We start from the raw sequence: 19502 nt of genomic DNA, 5'->3' as shown, positions 1-19502 counted from the left end.
AATCAAGCCCGGGGCAACTCCCCACTGCAGGGGGAAACGCCCAGGAGGAACTCTAAGAGGGTCATCTCATGACGTGTCCTTCCCAGTCTCACTTCACGAGGTAGGGATGTCCAACCCCACGCTGGGGGAGAGAATGTGGCCTAGATACCACATGCAGGCGAGGGCTACACAAACCAGTCAGGCTGCAAGCTGGAAGTTTCCCAGGCAGCAGCACAGCCAGCCTGGCCCTTTCACGTGCTTCCTAGTCAGCCCACTCCACCCGACAATACAGTTCCACTAGGAGCCATGCTGTCATGGGCTCTCTCCCCTGCATCTATGCTCTGGTTCAACCACAAGCTGTTGGGCTAGATGCAGGAATCACCATGGGAGAGGTTCTACAGCCTTGTTAAATAGCTAGTCAGACTACCTAGCATATCTTAAACTTTTGAAAGCCGAGGGCCCTTTCAGAAATATGAAACCAGTTGTGCATTCCTTAAGCCCTGGCATGCGATGTTAAAGGTCAATGCCAAATGAGGGTCACAAGGTATGTCGACGCTATGGATATACCAGCATAGCAGTGTCAGCATAGCCCTGTAGGTAGTCATAACCCTACGCTGACAGAAAGGGTTTTGTCCCCCCCACCGCACCCCGGGGCCCTTCTTCTTCCCCCAAAGCCCCACCCCGCCTCTTCCCTAGGAGACCCTGTCCCCAGCCAAGCTGGAAGCTGGAGTGGGACCAGGGAGCCTGGACCACTCTCTGCTCAGGGGAAAGAGGCAGAATGGAAACAAAAGCAGCCCCCTGCCTGTGTCTTTCCCCCCCGTCCCCCCTGGGAGATGGAGGTACTTTGTAGAGTTGATGGAGCTACACCAAATTAAAACAGTTGAGGCTCTACCCCAGAAAGCAGCAACTTTGTCGCTTTTACAGATCCAGACTAACACGGCTATCCCTTTGATACTTGATCCCAGAAAGGTTATTCAGCTCCCTTCAGCCCATGAGTATTCCAAAATGGACATGAGCCTAGAAGGAAATTCTGGGCCAAAACAGTAGTTAAGACCTCTGTGTGCATTCAAGAAAGTTTGGGGAGATAGATAAGCAACATCTGAACAAATTATCATTGAAAATAAAATTCACACACAAAATCTTGCAGTAAGTCAGAACAACACAGAAGATCTAACTTAAATCCACTAAAACCAGGAAATTAAAATAGAGTTACATCTTCTTACTATGTCCTTCTTTTGTTGTTCCTTGTAGGAATCCAAGAGCACATGTGTGATCATGCACACAATACTATTTATACTACAAAAGCAACACAAAAATGACCTGAATGAAGAATTGCGCGTGGAGCCCTACCTCTTAATTTCCCCCTTTTTTAGAAAGCAAGGAACAGAAGAGTTTGTTTTCTGATCCTTAAACAATGGTCTCCCTCTATTTCTCAATGGTTTCCTCAACACAAACAGCACCACAATTGGCCTTAGTACTTGGCATCCTTATTAGTCTTAACAGAGACGGTAATGAGTGAATGGTGTGGAAATTGAACTATCTTCGTAGCCTTAGCGGTGGTTACTCCAGATCAGGACTGACACACATAAATGTGGCAACTTGGAGAGCTTACATTGCTGCTTGCACTGTAACTAGACAGAGGACTTCAGTTACCAGGCAGGCCATTCTAGCACTTTTGATGACCACAAACATTTCCTTTAAAAAAACCAACCAAACAAAAAAAACCCCAAAACCTAAAAATTTTCATTAACTGAATTAAGCATTTAGTGTTTATTATTAATTTTTTCTCTCATGATTTGAACAGGCCTGTCTTGAATCTCTAACAAACACACAAGAGACTAGAAGCACAATATAAACTCATTCTTAGCCCTACATAGTTTTTTTAAGTTAACCAAGCATCCCAATGTGATGCTGAATTTGTCATCCATATTCCTCTCCCCTCAAGCTAGACATAAAAATAATAAGAAAGTTATGAAAATCCAGGTACAAAGAGAGAGAGTACCTCACCATTTCACTGCACTGAATTAATTCCGAATTCAAAAAGCAAATTATCTTTATGCATGGTGTGCAGAGAAATAAGCAATTGAGAAACGTGTGTAGGGAACTCATCTATTTTGATGGCAGTACCTTTTGCTGGAGATGAAATATCTGTTTGGGTGATCTGACAAAAATCTTTCAACCAAGTTCTTATGCTATAAGTGCATTACATTTGGCTAAATTCTTCTCTCATGTGATAAAGCAGTTAGGGGTCCATGTAACAGACACTCTTGCACTTCTCAAATATTTGTCTCTCACAGGGTTCCACGTGAACAATCTGTTCTTTTCATCAAACCCTTCTGTTTGGCAAACTTTAATGCAGTTTACCTAAATCCGTGCTAGACTGTAAAAGGCCTAATCGATTTAACATGTTTATTCCTGGTGATGTCAGGCAATGGTTACAACAAGTCACCAGATGAACTGATCTGGTGGCAGGTAAACTTAGGTTTGCAATCAGAGGCTTATAACTTTAAAGTCAAATGATCTAAGCATAGCTCATTCCTGAAAAAATGCATCCATCCTTAATAAAATTCTTTCAGAGAGTTCACCAACACCACAAAGAAAAAATCTCTCCCTCCCAATACTATACTGCATTCTCATATTGATACCTTAAAGAATAGCATGCAGATGTGGAGATATATTTCAAAAAGGAATTAGAAGTAAATCCAGGATTTAGAAGTAAAACTTTCCATTTAAAAATTAAATACCACGTTACAATATTATCAGCACCATGATTAGAAGAAGGATGAAGAAACTCTTTAAATATGGGAATGAAGGAAGAAGGAAAAGTTCTGCTCTCAATCTTGCACAGTAATGTGCAAATGTAGTGTCTCCTCTGCCTATGTGTGTATGTTTCCTGCTTGACATCAGCAGGAAATCTGCACATATAGGTTTGCAGAATACTGAAGATGACCGTTACTGTGAGTGTCTCAGAAGAGAAATTGGCTGTCCATCTGTATACATGCGGTATACTGTATGTTTCCTGTAATTGGCCACTATACTCCAGTAGTACTACAATGCATGTATCAAAAGGGACCATCCTTTCTCCTGAAATTATTGGCACTGGAGGAGCAGCAGAGCTAGCAAACATGGTTTCTGGAGTTTATATATTTTTCAACCCACGTGACAGAGGTTCAAGTAGCAATTTTATTGGAAAGCCAAACACAGAGGTTTTACTTAGGTTGGAAACTGCATATTATTTGTGTTACAAAAATAGTTACAATGCACTGTGTATTTTGCTGATTGCAATAATTATAGCAGAGATTTCCTTTTATCTAGTTCAAAGTCTCAGTTGCTTCAAGTTTAGAGCTGTCACACAGCCAAATGAATAATACAGGGCCCACATTCAATGGAGATGGCGCACCCAAAACAGCTGCTGACAGTAGCCTACTTTTGAAAATCTACAGGGAGTGAGGGAAGGACAGAGTACACCAGGATGCAAGCTCCCATCTATAGTTAACATTACTCTGACTCAAAATATAGTCTACCAGGACTATCACAGGTTAAAGCAACAACTGGATTCTTGAGGGGGGTAAGCCAGCATTTACACTGAACTCTACATACAGGTAGAAATCAGTATTACTGCAAAGCTGTCATATATGCCATCATATGAGTGCCTTCTTATTTTAAATAAGATCATGTTAATGTGAGGAAACATCAGGAACATTATAAAATTAGTGGGAATCAGAGAAGAAAGTTGAGCTGCAGCTGATCTCTTTGAGAATGAAGGAGACACATCCTAAGTGTTACATAACTAGGAGAGGAATTTTTTTTTTTAAATGACAGAACATTTTGTTTTAACTTTAGAAGAAGGTTTTGTAATCTGACACACTAAAGGTAGGTAGCATTAGCCAATACTAGCTGACAAAGTCCTAGTGCAGAGGGTCCTAAATATCCAACTTCTCCTCATTTGCCATTTAAGCAGATTTATAATTTACAGAACATTATTATATCTTTACAAGCCAACCCCAGCATAGCTAGTCATAACTAGACAGATAACCACTGTAACAGGAGTGCATACAGAGTTCCATGTGCATGCACCGCAGGATACCTGCGGAGTAAGTGAACCTTAGTTTTCTAGGTACTCTTTACAGGAGACGATGAAAAGTGTAGCTTTTCTGTGAATTTCTGATAGATCCCTCAGCAGGAAACAATTACTTGTAATACCAATTTCCTGCAGAATCTCACAAATCCGTCCCTGCAGGGATTTCACCTTTCAGTGGTCTCCACTGTACAGTACACAAATCTAATTGGAGTAGTACAAAGGCAGATCTGTGAAGCAACAGATGTTTTGCACTCTCTCAAGGCTGGAGAAAATAGTCTCTCATCTTTTAATAAAACAATGTCACCAAACTATGCACCCTCCAGTGAACAAGATGATTCTGCAAAGAGCCAAGAGGTGGATGTAACGCATGGCAGGGAGGACAAGAACAAGCACATTCAGCAAGTCCTGCTGCTTATGAGGTGCGAGATTATACTTCTGCCTTGACAGCAAAACTGGTAAGAATTACATCTGTGATAATTGGACACACTTGGGCATTGAAACATCAGTCAAAGGGTGCACTTCCCTAATGACAACCCGCTAGAAAGAGGAAAGCCTCCTGAGAGTGCATTTCAACACCACTGCACTCTCTGGCTACACCATCAGGATAAAAGTGGCTGTCATCCCAGAGCGCTTTTGGAATGGTTGTTATTCTCCACCAGTAACAGTGAGGGTGCTGGTGCTGAGGAGATCACAGAGGCAAAGATCAGATACACATTTAAAAACAAATCAGAGAGCGTTGCAAACTAGAAACAGATCCTCAGCTGGTGCAAATTGGTTTAACTTCACTGAAGCCGAAGGAGCTACACCACTTTACCCCACAGGAGGTTTTGTCCCACAGAGTCCAGCTCCTAGTGAGCTTACATCCATAAATAACAAACTACCACCACAATTGGCACTAACAGGTATTCTTGTTGGCAGACTCAGCAGGGAGAGTGAGGGCTGAATGGATGGGGAAAACGCACTATCTTTGCCCCAGGGCTGACCACTCCCATGGGGGTTGAGGCAGGACAGCAAGGAGACTCTCACACTGCTACCTGTGCCGTTTCTGCTCTATAGGCGAACAGAGATTTCCAGTCTCCAGGACCCCCAGCCTGGCAATGAAAATTCACCTGCACTAAACTCACTGAAAGAAACCAAACAAAATAACCCAGAGGATTCTATTGGATTATTGTCATAATCATCAGCTCACTTTATTCTTTTGGATGCCATTGTCATTTCTAGCAGCTGCAGCTGCTGCTGCTGCTGCTGCTGCTTTCCTGAATGGCTGCTAGCATGAATGTAGGCCCAGTTTTCAAAGATTCAGCATGGCCAGAAGGGAGCAGGAGAGTGATATAGGAGAGATATGTAAGTCCCAGGATGAGGAGAAGCCTTATTCCCTGTAAAGGGAAGAAAGGTTTCTATAGATTAATTAAAAGCACCTGAAGCCAATTAGAGCACCTGAAGCTAGTCACCTGATTAAAAAAAAAAACCCTGCTTCAAGTAGCCATGGGAAGGAGTTGGTGCAGAGAGCAGTTTGAAGGAGTTGAAGTAGAGGAGAGTTTAGAGAAGTGCCGTGGCTGGCTAGAAGACCAAGACCCTAGGTTAAGAGACACCCGGCTTGTGCAGAGAGAGAGGGCAGGAAGCCCCACAACCTGAAGAGCAGGAGAGGGAAGTAGGCCAGGGGAAGGAAGCACTAGTTCAAGTGCTTTACCACTATCCCTAGGGCCCCTGGGCTGGGACCGGGAGTAAAGGAGGGACCTAGGTCCCTCCCTCTCTACTACCCTTCTCTGGGTTATTAGTGGGACAGTAGATACCCTAGTTCAGGGGCAGGAAACTCCACCCTGAACCCCCTCCAAGAAGAGGAAGTGCGGGACCCATCATAATCATACTGGCAATTTGCCACAGCCCCACTTTCTGCACACTCAACATTTGCTCAGGCCTCCAAACTGCAGATTGAGGCAGCCAAAGTGGGTACTTAAGTAAGCAGTTTCCTCATTACTGTGTGCAGGCAGATGTGTACACACAGACCCTTGGCCCTTTGAAAACTTAGTTCTATGTATGTGCATTTGTCTGCCTTATTCTTTAAAGCATCATAATATGTCTCATATGTGCAGACACCATGATCAGCTGCTAACTGTACATTTGTGGCACTGGTAACAGAATTAACTGGTGAGCTTGATCAGCAGAGTTTACCTCTGAGCAATCTGATATATCTCCCCAGCAAAGGAGCAAAGCCAGTCCATTGCAAGATGCCCTGTATTTTAGAAATTCTGACAGGTAAACACCAACAGGACTTGTCCTACTTGGTCATGGTTATAAATATTCAACAGGGTTTTTTTTTAAAACTCTTTGTCTTTTCCAGTATTGAGATATTTATTAACTCCAGCTTAGGTGGACTTGACGTTAACACTCCAGTTGAACCTGATCTCAGTTTCTAACTGTTAGAGCCCTTATGGCTTTATCATTTAGAATGGAATTTCAGCATGGAAAGCACATTGTCACCTTAGACTTAATCTTGAGCGTTAATAAAGAAAGGCCACAAGGTATGTGCTGCTGGCAAAGTAATAATTCAAATCTTCGCGAGGATGGGACTAAAATAATGAGAGGACTCAAACAACTGAGAAAGCTGTTTGGTTGCAGTAAGCTTTCTGGGGACTAGGCTGTGCCACACTACTCTGAGGGTATGCAAGGAAGGGGATAGGGTGCCCCTGAGTGGCAGCCAGGCACAAATGCATTCCCTGCCTGTTTTGGAGTCCAGGAACTGCTCCCTCTCTGCATCCCTTGAAACAGTGGGCGTGGAGAAGATGAACTTATGGATCTGCCCCCAAGCACTGACAAGCAGAGCAGACAAGGTGGTAGGGGAGAATATTAGGAAAAACTATTTCACTAGGAGGGTGGCGAAGCACTGGAATGGGTTACCTAGGGAGGTGGTGGAATCTCCATCCTTAAAGGTGGCAAAGCCTTGACTGGGATGATTTAGTTGGGGATTGGTCCTGCTTTGAGCAGGGGATTGGACTAGATGACCTCCTGAGGTCTCTTCCAACCCTAATATTCTGTGATTCTATGCAGCATCCCTGTATGTATGCCAGGAGCTCTGAAAGGAATTCTGCCTCTGCTGGGTTTCCACCCCAACCCAATGCAAAGCGGTGCCTAAATGACACAATAGAGGGGGAGGAGGAAAGGGGAGTGTAGAAGTACAGAGTGTAAAAATCTGTGACCATTTCAGTCTTTGACCTTCTGTGCTGGTCTCTAGTATCTGAAGAGAGCAGAGAAAGGGAACAGTTCTGCGCATGAGACTTGAGGAAAGCATGATGCTATCTGCAGCAATTTTTAAAAAATTGTTCATTGCTTTCTAACTTGGAGGAGTTGAGGGGCACAGGGTGTTATCCCCTTCAGAGAAGTCAGAATTTAGAGGTCACATTTCCAATTTTCAAACAGCTTAAAATCTATAATACAAGACTCTGGCCTACTCTCTCACGACAGAAGCTCATCTTAGTCTGGACTGGCTACCATATCACCATCTCTCAGCTACTTGGAAAGTTAATTCTTTTCTCTCCACTACAGCTGGTCAAAAATGCATTTTTCCCCTCATGAAGTGAGAAATTTTCTTTCAAAATTTTTCATATGTTTCACGTATCCCAGAAAACTAGTCATAATGTTTCCATCCAACATTTTGCATTTTGATAATATTTGATTCAAATGTTTTTTTTTTTTTTGAAAACTAAAAAAATTCTGGTTTTTGCTTTTCCATAGATCCCAAGGCTGGAAGGGACCACTGTGATAATCTCATCTGGCCTTCTGTAAATCACAGGCCATAGAACTTCCCCAAAATATCTTAGAAAATCATCCAATCTTGATTTAAAAATTGTCCATGATTGAAAATCCACCACAACTGTGATAAATTGTTCCGATGGTTAATTACTCTCACTGTTAAAAATTTTCACCTGATTTCCAATCTGAATTTGTCTAGTTTCAACTTCCAGCCATTGGATTGTGTTATACTTTTTGCTGTTAGATTGAAGAGTCCACTATTAAATATTTGTTCCTTATCTAGTTACTTACGGGCTGTAATCAAATCACCCCTTAACCTCCTCTTTGTTAAGCTAAATAGACTCCAGGAGCTCAGTCACTATAAGGCAGGTTTTCTAATCCTTTAATCATTCTTGTGGTTCTTCTCTGAACCCTCTCCAATTATTCAACAACTTTCTTAAATTGTGAACACAATATTCCAGCAGAAGTCACACCAGTGCCAAGTACAGAGGTAAAATAACCTCTCCACCCTTACTCAAGATCCCCCTGTTTATTCATCCAAGGATCACGTTAGTCCTTTTGGCTATAGCATCACCGTGGGAGCTTATGTTCAACAGATTATGCCTCTCCATCCCCAAATCTTTTTCAGAGTCACTGCTTCTCAGGATAGAGTCCCCCATCCTGAAAGTATGGCCTACATTCTTTGTTCCTAGATGTCTACATTTACATTTAGCTGTATTAAAATGCATGCCATTTTCCCCATTCTGCCTTTTCACTACCAAAGTCAATAGGCTAAATAATGTTTATTTATTTATTTCCACCTCCCCCTTTCCACTCTAACTTTTAAAACTTCATCAGCTTTAGAAAAGTTACAGTGCATTCCTTTTTCCCTTTACCACTCTGCAAGTTTTCCAAAGTTGGAGCCGTTTTGAAAAGTTGCAGTATAAAAAGAACAAAAAGGAAAGATAAAAAAATGTAAAAAACAAGAAAAACCTTTGTACATTATTCATTGTATTGAACTCAGTGGCAAAAAGAGGGAGAAAAGGGGGGAAAACAAAAATTCAAAATTTTTAAAAAATTTGGTTTTCAAAAAATGAAACAAAATGTAAATTTAAATGTGAAATTAAAATTGTCGTTTCAGTTCACTTTGAAATTTTTCAATGGAAAATTTGATCCAAAGCAACATCTTCCTGTAACAAGCATCATTTTTGACTAAATGCCACTTTTTGACAGGGACATTTTATGACCAGCTTTGCTCCCCAATATGGAGGATTCAACATTCTTTCATCAACTCTGGGTTAGATTGCTACAATTTGTTCTTCTTTGGGTTCCCCTTGAAGTTGATCCAGACGCTGCATCACCTGCTGAAGAAAACTTCTCATTTGCTTTTCAGTATAGGGAGGTAGAAAGTGTGATGCTTACCCTTGGAGATGTGCACTCACTGCTAATAAACCAATGGATGCACCATAAGGCTTTAATGTTGAGATATAAAGCCATGGGGCACATAGCCCAGCTTTCCATAAATTTGTTAGTCTCTAAGGTGCCACAAGTACTCCTTTTCTTTTTGCGAATACAGACTAACACGGCTACTACTCTGAAACCAAAAAGAAAAGGAGTACCCGTGGCACCTTAGAGACTAACAAATTTATTAGAGCATAAGCTTTCGTGAGCACCTGATATTCATGTAACCTCATCTATTTGTATTCATAATCTTGTAGATGTTGGGATTTCTCTAACAATCTCTAATCCAAACACTGCATTCCCCCCTTAAGATCACAGAAAGAAAAGAGCCAGGGTAAACGTAATTTACATGTTAATAGAGGTCTGCTTGAAAGGAGGTGTGTGTCCTAGACCAATTAGCCAAACAACTGGCAAATTAATTGATATGCATTTTTAAATTGCGAAGACCACAAGATAAAATATTTGTTTGTAAAAGCAATAAAGAAACAATGAAAGAAAAAAGAAGTTTAATCCTTTCCTATCTGTGGCATTTTGAAGCGTTAATTGATATCAGGGTAAATCCAGGATGGAAATTATTCTACTGCATTGAGCACAATCATTAAGTCATGTGTGTGAAAGGAAGCTGTACTTTAGGCTATGCAAAAGCTTACACAAAGGCATAGTTTGATGCAGCTCTAAAGGAATTACCCCTTGCTGCAATTTGTGACATGTTTACTCATAATGGAGGGGAAAGATAAAGGGACAGACCTTGGCCAACACTTTATGGGTACATGAACATAAAAACAGGCATACTGGGTCAGACAATGGTCCACCTAGTCCAGTATCCTATCGTCCAACAGTGGCCAATCCCAGGTGTTTCAGAGGGAATGAACAAAATATTTAATCATCAAGTGATCCATCCTATTGCCCATTCCCAGCTTCTGACAATCAGGGGTAATCAATTATTTTTTATCAGGGTCCAAATTTCTTGCTCAAGGTATAGTCAAGGTCCAGACTCCAGAGAAAATAATGCAAAAATAATAATGATAATACTAAGGAAATAAAAAGATTTTGCAGTCCGCCTATCTATTACCCCTGGATCCCTGCCCATCCTGACTAATAGCCATTGATGGACCTATCCTCCAGGAACTTATCTAGTTCTTTTTTTGAACGCTGTTATAGTCTTGGCCTTCACAACATCCTCTGGCAAGGAGTTCCACAGGTTGACTGTGCATTGTGTGAAGAAATACTTCCTTTTGTTTGTTTTAAACCTGATGCCTATTAATTTCATTTGGTGACCTCTAGTTTTTGTGTTACAAGGAGGAGTAATCACAGGTTTCAGAGTAGCAGCCGTGTTAGTCTGTATTCGCAAAAAGAAAAGGAGTACTTGTGGCACCTTAGAGACTAACAAATTTATTAGAGCATAAGCTTTCGTGAGCTACAGCTCACTTCATCGGATGCATTTGGTGGAAAAAACAGAGGAGAGATTTATATACACACACACAGAGAACATGAAACAATGGGTTTATCATACACACTGTAAGGAGAGTGATCACTTAAGATAAGCCATCACCAGCAGCGGGGGGGGGGGGGGGGGAGGAGGAAAACCTTTCATGGTGACAAGCAAGGTAGGCTAATTCCAGCAGTTAACAAGAATATCAGAGGAACAGTGGGGGGTGGGGTGGGAGGGAGAAATACCATGGGGAAATAGTTTTACTTTGTGTAATGACTCATCCATTCCCAGTCTCTATTCAAGCCTAAGTTAATTGTATCCAGTTTGCAAATTAATTCCAATTCAGCAGTCTCTCATTGGAGTCTGTTTTTGAAGCTTTTTTGTTGAAGTATAGCCACTCTTAGGTCTGTGATCGAGTGACCAGAGAGATTGAAGTGTTCTCCAACTGGTTTTTGAATGTTATAATTCTTGATGTCTGATTTGTGTCCATTCATTCTTTTACGTAGAGACTGTCCAGTTTGGCCAATGTACATGGCAGAGGGGCATTGCTGGCACATGATGGCATATATCACATTGGTAGACGCGCAGGTGAACGAGCCTCTGATAGTGTGGCTGATGTGATTAGGCCCTATGATGGTATCCCCTGAATAGATATGTGGACAGAGTTGGCAACGGGCTTTGTTGCAAGGATAGGTTCCTGGGTTAGTGGTTCTGTTGTGTGGTGTGTGGTTGCTGGTGAGTATTTGCTTCAGATTGGAGGGCTGTCTGTAAGCAAGGACTGGTCTGTCTCCCAAGATCTGTGAGAGTGATGGGTCGTCCTTCAGGATAGGTTGTAGATCCTTGATGATGCGTTGGAGAGGTTTTAGTTGGGGGCTGAAGGTGATGGCTAGTGGCGTTCTGTTGTTTTCTTTGTTGGGCCTGTCCTGTAGTAGGTGACTTCTGGGTACTCTTCTGGCTCTGTCAATCTGTTTCTTCACTTCAGCAGGTGGGTATTGTAGTTGTAAGAATGCATGATAGAGATCTTGTAGGTGTTTGTCTCTGTCTGAGGGGTTGGAGCAAATGCAGTTATATTGTAGCGCTTGGCTGTAGACAATGGATCGAGTGGTATGATCTGGATGAAAGCTAGAGGCATGTAGGTAGGAATAGCGGTCAGTAGGTTTCCGATATAGGGTGGTATTTATGTGACCATCGCTTATTAGCACCGTAGTGTCCAGGAAGTGGATCTCTTGTGTGGACTGGTCCAGGCTGAGGTTGATAGTGGGATGGAAATTGTTGAAATCATGGTGGAATTCCTCAAGAGCTTCTTTTCCATGGGTCCAGATGACAAAGATGTCATCAATGTAGCGCAAGTAGAGTAGGGGCATTAGGGGACGAGAGCTGAGGAAGCGTTGTTCTAAGTCAGCCATAAAAATGTTGGCATACTGTGGGGCCAAGCGGGTACCCATCGCAGTGCCGCTGATTTGAAGGTATACATTGTCACCAAATGTGAAATAGTTATGGGTCAGGACAAGTCACAAAGTTCAGCCACCAGATTAGCCGTGACAGTATCGGGGATACTGTTCCTGACGGCTTGTAGTCCATCTTTGTGTGGAATGTTGGTGTAGAGGGCTTCTACATCCATAGTGGCTAGGATGGTGTGTTTAGGAAGATCACCAATAAAATAACACTTCCTTCTTTACTTTCCGCACACCAGTCACAATTTGAAAGACCTCTATAATATCCCCCCTTAGTCATCTCTTTTTCAGGCTGAAAAGTCCCAGTCTTATTAATCTCTCCTCATATGGAAGCTGTTCCATACCCCTCATCATTTTTGATGCTCTTTTCTGAACCTTTTCCAATTCCAGTACATATTTTTTGAGATGGGGCAACCACATCTACACACAGTATTCAAGATGTACCATGAATTGATATAGAGGCAATATGATATTTTCTGTGTTAATTTCTATCCCTTTCTTACTGATTCCAAACATTCTGTTTGCTTTTTGATTCCCGCTGCACATTGAGTGGATGTTTTCAGAGAACTATCCACAATGACTTGAAGATCTCTTTCTTGAGTGGTAACAGGTAATTTAGAGCCCATCATTTTTATATGTATAGTTGGGGAGGGCACTAGGAATTTTCTTCTTTCCCTATGGCCTTCTGCTGAGGCTCACTCTTCTCTTTTTTTGGGTTGTATAGGATCTTCTCCCGTGTATCATTCCCACAAATGCTAGATGCCTAAAAGATGGCAGAGTGAAAGCATATCTGCACACCATCTAACAGAGCTGGCTGGGCTCAGAGAAGGAAGTGTGCTGTGCCCTCCTCAAGAGTGGCACAGTGAGTGCACCATGGATGATGACAGGTCACAGGATACAGAAGAATTCTTCCTGGCGACTGCTGTTGCTGTGGGGTCCTGGCCCCTCTGCTCTAACACACTGCACAATCTAGCCACAAATCAGCAGGGTTACAGAAGAACCCTTGACTGATGGAACATCTAAGGCAACCTGAGATAACTAAACACATTAGGTTTTTAAAAATTTTAGTATTAGTCCTTTCATCTTTCCTGTGCAACTCTTAACACTTGCTTGTACAGTCTTATTGTAGGGCCTGTTTTTAAGTGCTTTGTTACCTTTAGCCAGTCTCCAGTCAAAACTGCAGGAAGTTAAAACATGGTTTGTGTGTGTGTTTTATTTATTATATTTTGTGTTTTATTTTAATTGAGAAGCTACCAGTTGTGGTGAAGGAATATACTGTCATTGCAACTTTTACAAAATTACTAATGGTACAAGTGAAAACAATGACACCTGATGTACACTGGTATAAATAAGAGAACCAGACCCAGAAATTCTGGCATGCTTGAGAAATAAACACTTGTGCAGTATGTAATTACTGAATTACAATTGATAGTGTTTCTGATGCATGTTCTTAAAGTGGACAAGCACTCTTATCTTTAGTGATGTTAATTACCTGTCCCACTTTCATACCAGATACATCTGGCTGCCTTTTGTACTATCAGGGTAAAAAAAATAACCACCAACTATTAGCAGCATCATTCTTTGCTTGAATCCTTTTAAGCCAACTTTACTCTTGGAGCTAGTTTTCCTAACCAAGTTGCAATACTCAGTGAACAGGGGCTGACTATATACTAGAGATACAAGTAAGCCTGTAACTATAGGTGTACAAACATTAAACAGTTACCAAAATGTTATTTAGAATACTTACTGGTATATTCAAAGTAAATAATTCTATTGGAGTCACTTCTGCATGTGTGAATTGGATGCTCTTCATTGGCTAGAACTAAGCACAATGAACCACTCTTACACTAGTATAAATCTGGACTAACACCATTGAATTTGTCCCTGTGTGGGCAGGCACTGTTCTATTCTGGATCCTACTTCTACCAATACATCTCAATCCTGGTCTGAAACTTCCTGCTTGTGCTGGGGTGGCCTGCTCTTTTAAGGTCCTGAGACCTGGAGCTGGCCATCCCCAGCCTGTTAGCCTGCCTCATACACCTGGGATGGGGTCTGTGGTTAATGAGTAGAACCAGTTGAGTATGGAAGAGCTGATTCTCCCATAAAGAGCAGTAGGAAGCTGTGGGGGAGAGAATGAGGAGGAGGGGAAAAAGTATTCAGGAAGTATAGAGAGACTGCAGAACATGGGAGAGGCTCCTGCAGGGAAGACCCTGAGACTAGGGGAGTTGCTCCAGCTATGAAGGGCTGGGAGTAACCTGCTAAGGCAGGAAGGACCCTGAAACACCAGAGGAGTTTGGGGCTGTGACTAGCTTAAGGCTGGAGAGAAGACTTCTGTGTTTATTTTTGAACTTTAGTGTAATAAACCATGCCCTAAGGAGGGCTGTTGTTACTGTATTCAAGAAAGCCTGTATGAAGTTGATTTAAGAAGCCCCTCAAGGAAAAGGAAAGTGAGGCAAGTCACCTGCAGAGCAACCTCTGGCCATGATGAGGGGCTCAGGAAGCAGCTAGCATGGTAATATTGCTATACCAATCTTAGGCATATCTCAATCATATCAATATGTGTGGTGGTTTCTAATAGGGAGACATTCTGATTAAAGGTTTCAGAGTAGCAGCCGTGTTAGTCTGTATTCGCAAAAAGAAAAGGAGTACTTATGGCACCTTAGAGACTAACAAATTTGTTAGTCTCTAAGGTGCCACAAGTACTCCTTTTCTTTATTCTGATTAAAGTTTAGGTTGAGGCCATTCAAATCTTTCCCACCTGTGACTCTGAGTCAGGACTGAAATCCCAGATGCTCCACTCAGAATGGGGTAAATCAGGAGCTTCTCCATTTAAGTCAATAGTTATACCAGGGTAATACTGACATAAGTGAGCAGGAAATCAAGTCTCAGGTCTCCAGAGGAAACAGGCCTTTAGTTCAGAGTCTTTCACTGAAAAGAAGGGTTTGTACTAGAAACAAAGATCCATAGTTTCATATAAATTACCATAATAAAAGAAATGCATAAGCAATCAAATAAAATAATGCAATTAATTTGTATATGACTCTCTTGCTCCCAGCTCTTACTCAAGATAAAGTTATATAATTGGAAAGCCAGATCAGTGAATGGACTCCAGTTATGTTTCCTTCTGAAATATTGTGTCTGCCCCTCCCACAAGCACTTGATTTGGGAGATGCTTGGACAGGTTATTATTTATGTCTGCACAAACTGGTGGTACCAGGCATGCCTCTGCAGTAGGGAAGGAAAATACTAGCACCAGCATCTTTGCACAGCATATGTATGTGATGAGATAATACTCATCTGGCACTGAGCAGCTACTGGAACTCAGTAAATCTTTGTTTTGTAACTGTGTGCAGAACAGCTACTGCCAGCACTGTATATGATTATATAGCATGCTGTATAAATTAAAGATTTTGATAAAGCTCTAAATTGTGTAAAGTTCGTGTTATTTCCAGAACTTTGGTTAAACACTCAGGGCCTGATTCCCCTCTTACTTACATTGGTGTAAGTCAGAAATAGCCACTTGGAAGTTAGTAGAACTACAGAGGTGTAAAATTGGTGTAAGGGCGTCATTGGCCTCTTAAACTCAGATGGAAGGCATCAGAGATGAATCACTCTAAAAAGCGGTGTTCGTATTTATAGGTAACCTATAGTTAACCTTAACCAGTCCATGTTACTGGCATTTGTAAAGGAACTGAGAATCAGTCATTCATTAGAAATTGCTTATGTTTATGTTCTGTAGCAGATCTTGCCACATAGAATATTATTCTGTTAATCAAATTATGTGATTTGTGATAATGATGAGGTATTTCCAGTTCAAAACCCATCAGGATAAATATGGCCAAATTCTGTTCCCTCTTACATTGTGTAAAATCTACAATAACTCTACTGACCTCAGCTTGGTCCAGAGTGCATCTCTGTGGCTTTTGTTGGTAAACTGGTGGGACATTTCATCTCTCATAGCAATAACAGGAGCAGAGTGTCCAGTTCCACTGCATGGTGTTCTGGAACTATCTGTTTGAAGGCCAGGTTTGAGTGAAACAAAAATGAAAGAGAGAGATGTGGAAAAATCTCTTTATGCCTATAAAAGGATCACAATGAAACCACAGGATTTTGTATAGGAACCTATTTCCTTAAATAGTAGTAACTGTCATTAGATACATTCCCTCAGTTAAACAAATGGTGGCACAGAAAAGAACTACTATATCATACAGCCGTTTCCTCTCGTCTTCCTCCTCTCCTTCCTCACATGTCTCCTGCCTTCAGAAACTGCAGATTTAGGACATATAAAAGGAAAGTGATTGCAAAATAAATATACAAGGAAAGGAAATTCTGCAGGTTGGGATTTCACTGCCCTCCTCAAAAACCACCATTTTCTTCATCTGAACTAGAATAACTGAAACCTTGAACTAATGCTTGCTGGACTGCTAAAATATGGTACAAATTCACACTGGAGACCTGCCATCTGAGGCATACCCAGTGTCCAGAATGAACTAGAGAAGAGTGGAGAGTCAGAACTGTTTAGCCCTGCCTTAGAAGTCACTGAGCCAAATCCTGCCATTATCAACCAGCCTGGATAATCCGACTGCTGTCAGTCAGGGAAGGAGTTGTGCCAGTTTTCCTTGTTTAGGGTGGGATTCTGATTGCTCCTCAAGGGCCAGCGGTTGAGGAATTTGGGTGGTTCCACTGCAGGGAATGTGGCAGAAGTCAGTGAAATGGAACCCAGTTTTGTGGGAGCATCCCACACATCCCAGTGGAGTGGAGTTGGTGGAGGATGAAGCAGAACAGGTAAGAGGAGAAATGGGGACCCGGCCACCGGGTCCACCATTACATGGAATGACTGGCCAATGCTTACAAGAAAGCATCTCCAGCTACTGCAGCTTCACATTCAACTACTACCCTGCAAGTTAGAGAGGGCTAGGAAGGGGAGAAGATTCCTGATACCTCAGCCCCTATGGAGCCCCCTGAGCACCAAGCATGGGATAGGGTGGGGGAAGAAGATAGACCTTAATATTTACATTGCATGAGAGACCCCTCAGCCTGAGCATAACCTTTAATATGAGGTTTGTTGGAAAGGGCTGTGGTTGTCATTTATATGGGGAGACTGGGTGGTGATTTGCAAATTAGCGTGATGCACATGCTGTACAGAATGGTCTGTGTAGCCCTGTCCTTTCCCTGGCAGAGTGAGGATGTTATCTGTGGCCCTGGGGATAATTCTTGGTAAGGTGAAGGGCAATCCCTGCCTCCTTCGCAAAAAACCTGAATAAAGGGCTTTGGAGAGAAGTCACACCACAGACTGCATGCAAAGCATGGAGCACCACTGCAGCCCATCAATTGCAGCTATTCCAGCACCCCATGTGGACATGAACATTGCAGGCTCATAGGTCACGCTCCAGCTCAGTATGCAGCTCCCCTTGCCTGCCCCCCAGAGAGGCAACAAACAGCAATGGCCAAGGCGCCGGACTAGGATGCAGGAAACCAAGATTCAAATCCATGTGCTGCCAATGGTCTGCTGTGGGAGCTTGGGTGAGTAACTTCATCTCTGCATGTGGCCATTTTCTCTCCCACCCTTTGGCTGTTTATTTGGATGATAAGCTCTTTGGGGCAGGGAGTGTCTGTCATGATGTCTTTGTACAGCACTTAGCACAATGGGATCCCAATTTCAGTTAGGGCCTGTAATATAAATAAAAATAATAATAATAATTAATAAAAAGCTGGGGAGCTGACCACCCCCAGAACAGTGAATAGTTGTATTTCTTCTGCTTTGGGGGCTCTTCCATGCCATCTCTCAGTTCCACCCTTTGTGAATAGCAGGGCACTTGCTCTGCATATGTACATTGCTAATAAAAACATGAGTGCTATTAATGAAGGACATTTAGGACTCTCATATTAAACCTCTTACCCTTTATAGTGTGTACCTGAGAGTAAAGAAGTAGGTTGTGTGAATGGAGGGATGCTGCAACAGAGAGAACACTGAATTAACTGGTTTGTATACTTCTTGAACTTTTTAATATGATCCGGCAGCAAACCAGTGCAAATGACGTGTTATTTTTCCATGCCTTTGTCCCAAAGTGTATATTTCATGGGCTTAAAAGAATAGTCTATTAAATGTGATAAATGAGGCCATTTGTCACCGGCCTTTTAGCTTTTCTATTAAAGCATGAAACAAGATAATGAGGAGGGCTTGAAGAAATCCTTTGTGGTGTTGGAAACCAGGGGCACATGATATATGGAGTGGATTTTATGCCTCTTCCATCATGTGAATGAGATCTGACAATATTCCCCTCATACCTCGTGAGTCTTTGACAGAGAAATCAGAGACAAGAAGAAAATCACTAATGGACCAGAAATCAGTGACAGGTTCGGGAGGGCAGAAAGTAATAAAGATAAGAAGAAATTCACTTAGTGTAGGGCAAATCTGTCTCCATGTAGTTTCTTTAACCTCTTATTTTAAAATTTGGTTAATAGCACATTTCTGTCTCCACCATGGTATCCCTCATTAGCCAGAGTTTCTCAATAACAAATTCAATAAAAAGCCTCAAGAGATTTAATATTACATCCACTGAAAGGAATCATGGACTAGATCTGGCCCCTACAGCGGAGGCTGGAGAAAGTGGTGATGCAGGAGTTGGTTTATACAGCTGGAGACTCCTCCACAGTAGAGGAATCTTCAGTTGGGGAGATCCTTTTAGGCTCCTTTGTGCCACTAGAACAGGCCAAAGTGGGCCAGACTGGAAAAGGGAATTCAGCCCTTTTTTCAGAATTATACATTTTGGGCCACATGTTCAAGAGAGAGCCCCATGTGCTGTGCATCTCTACAGTTACATGCAGTTACACTGATTCTATGGGCAAATTGGGTGATTACACATGCAAATAGCTGCTCAGGCAACTGATTTTTATGGTAGGAATATAACCCAGGACACTTGTAGGAATTAGGTAATGCTTAGGTTCATCTGGATTAATTGAACATGGAATCTGAATGTGACCCTTATTTTCTATGCATGTCCGCTGACTAGCACTTTAATCTGTACAGTAATTGAACCTTTACTGCATATACCTTTATACATTAGAAAACATTTTACCATGATGTGCGAGACAGATGTATGCACATAGAAATGTTAACTGAATGTAAAGAACAATTTCATAGGCTTTATTACCATACATTAGGCACTTCAAAAATAGCATTTGTATTTTAATTCCGCCTACATTCTAAATGCTCCGTTTGTACCTTTCTCCTGCTCTCACCTTTGCACTTTCCTCCGTGCTATTAAAATGCAGCACTTCCTCCCTTTCCTTCTGCCTAAAAATCAACATACATATACAGAGCAAGATAGAGATATAGGTACATATAGATTGCTGTAGTCATGAA

At 41.9% G+C, this 19502-nt stretch overlaps 1 protein-coding gene across 4 annotated transcripts in view; it reads right to left on the bottom strand.

Annotated features, from left to right (window-relative positions):
• JCAD (junctional cadherin 5 associated) overlaps nucleotides 1-19502 on the bottom strand; it is a 100931-nt gene that overhangs the window by 68964 nt on the left and 12465 nt on the right. Inside the window, exon 1 of one of the 4 annotated variants that reach the window (XM_038393087.2) lies at nucleotides 5250-5405. The exons of 2 other annotated variants lie outside the window; for them this stretch is intronic. The gene's annotated coding sequence lies outside the window, so the exon portion shown is untranslated. Of the gene's footprint in view, nucleotides 1-5094; nucleotides 5172-5249; nucleotides 5406-19502 lie in introns of those variants that run through there. One more of the 4 variants, XM_038393089.2, reaches the window with a different exon arrangement.

The sequence above is a fragment of the Dermochelys coriacea genome, chromosome 2 (assembly GCF_009764565.3).
Source record: "Dermochelys coriacea isolate rDerCor1 chromosome 2, rDerCor1.pri.v4, whole genome shotgun sequence".
Classification (NCBI taxonomy): domain Eukaryota; kingdom Metazoa; phylum Chordata; order Testudines; family Dermochelyidae; genus Dermochelys; species Dermochelys coriacea.
The sequence above is the reverse complement of the archived record's forward strand: the minus strand, read 5'-3'. Positions and strand labels throughout refer to the sequence as shown.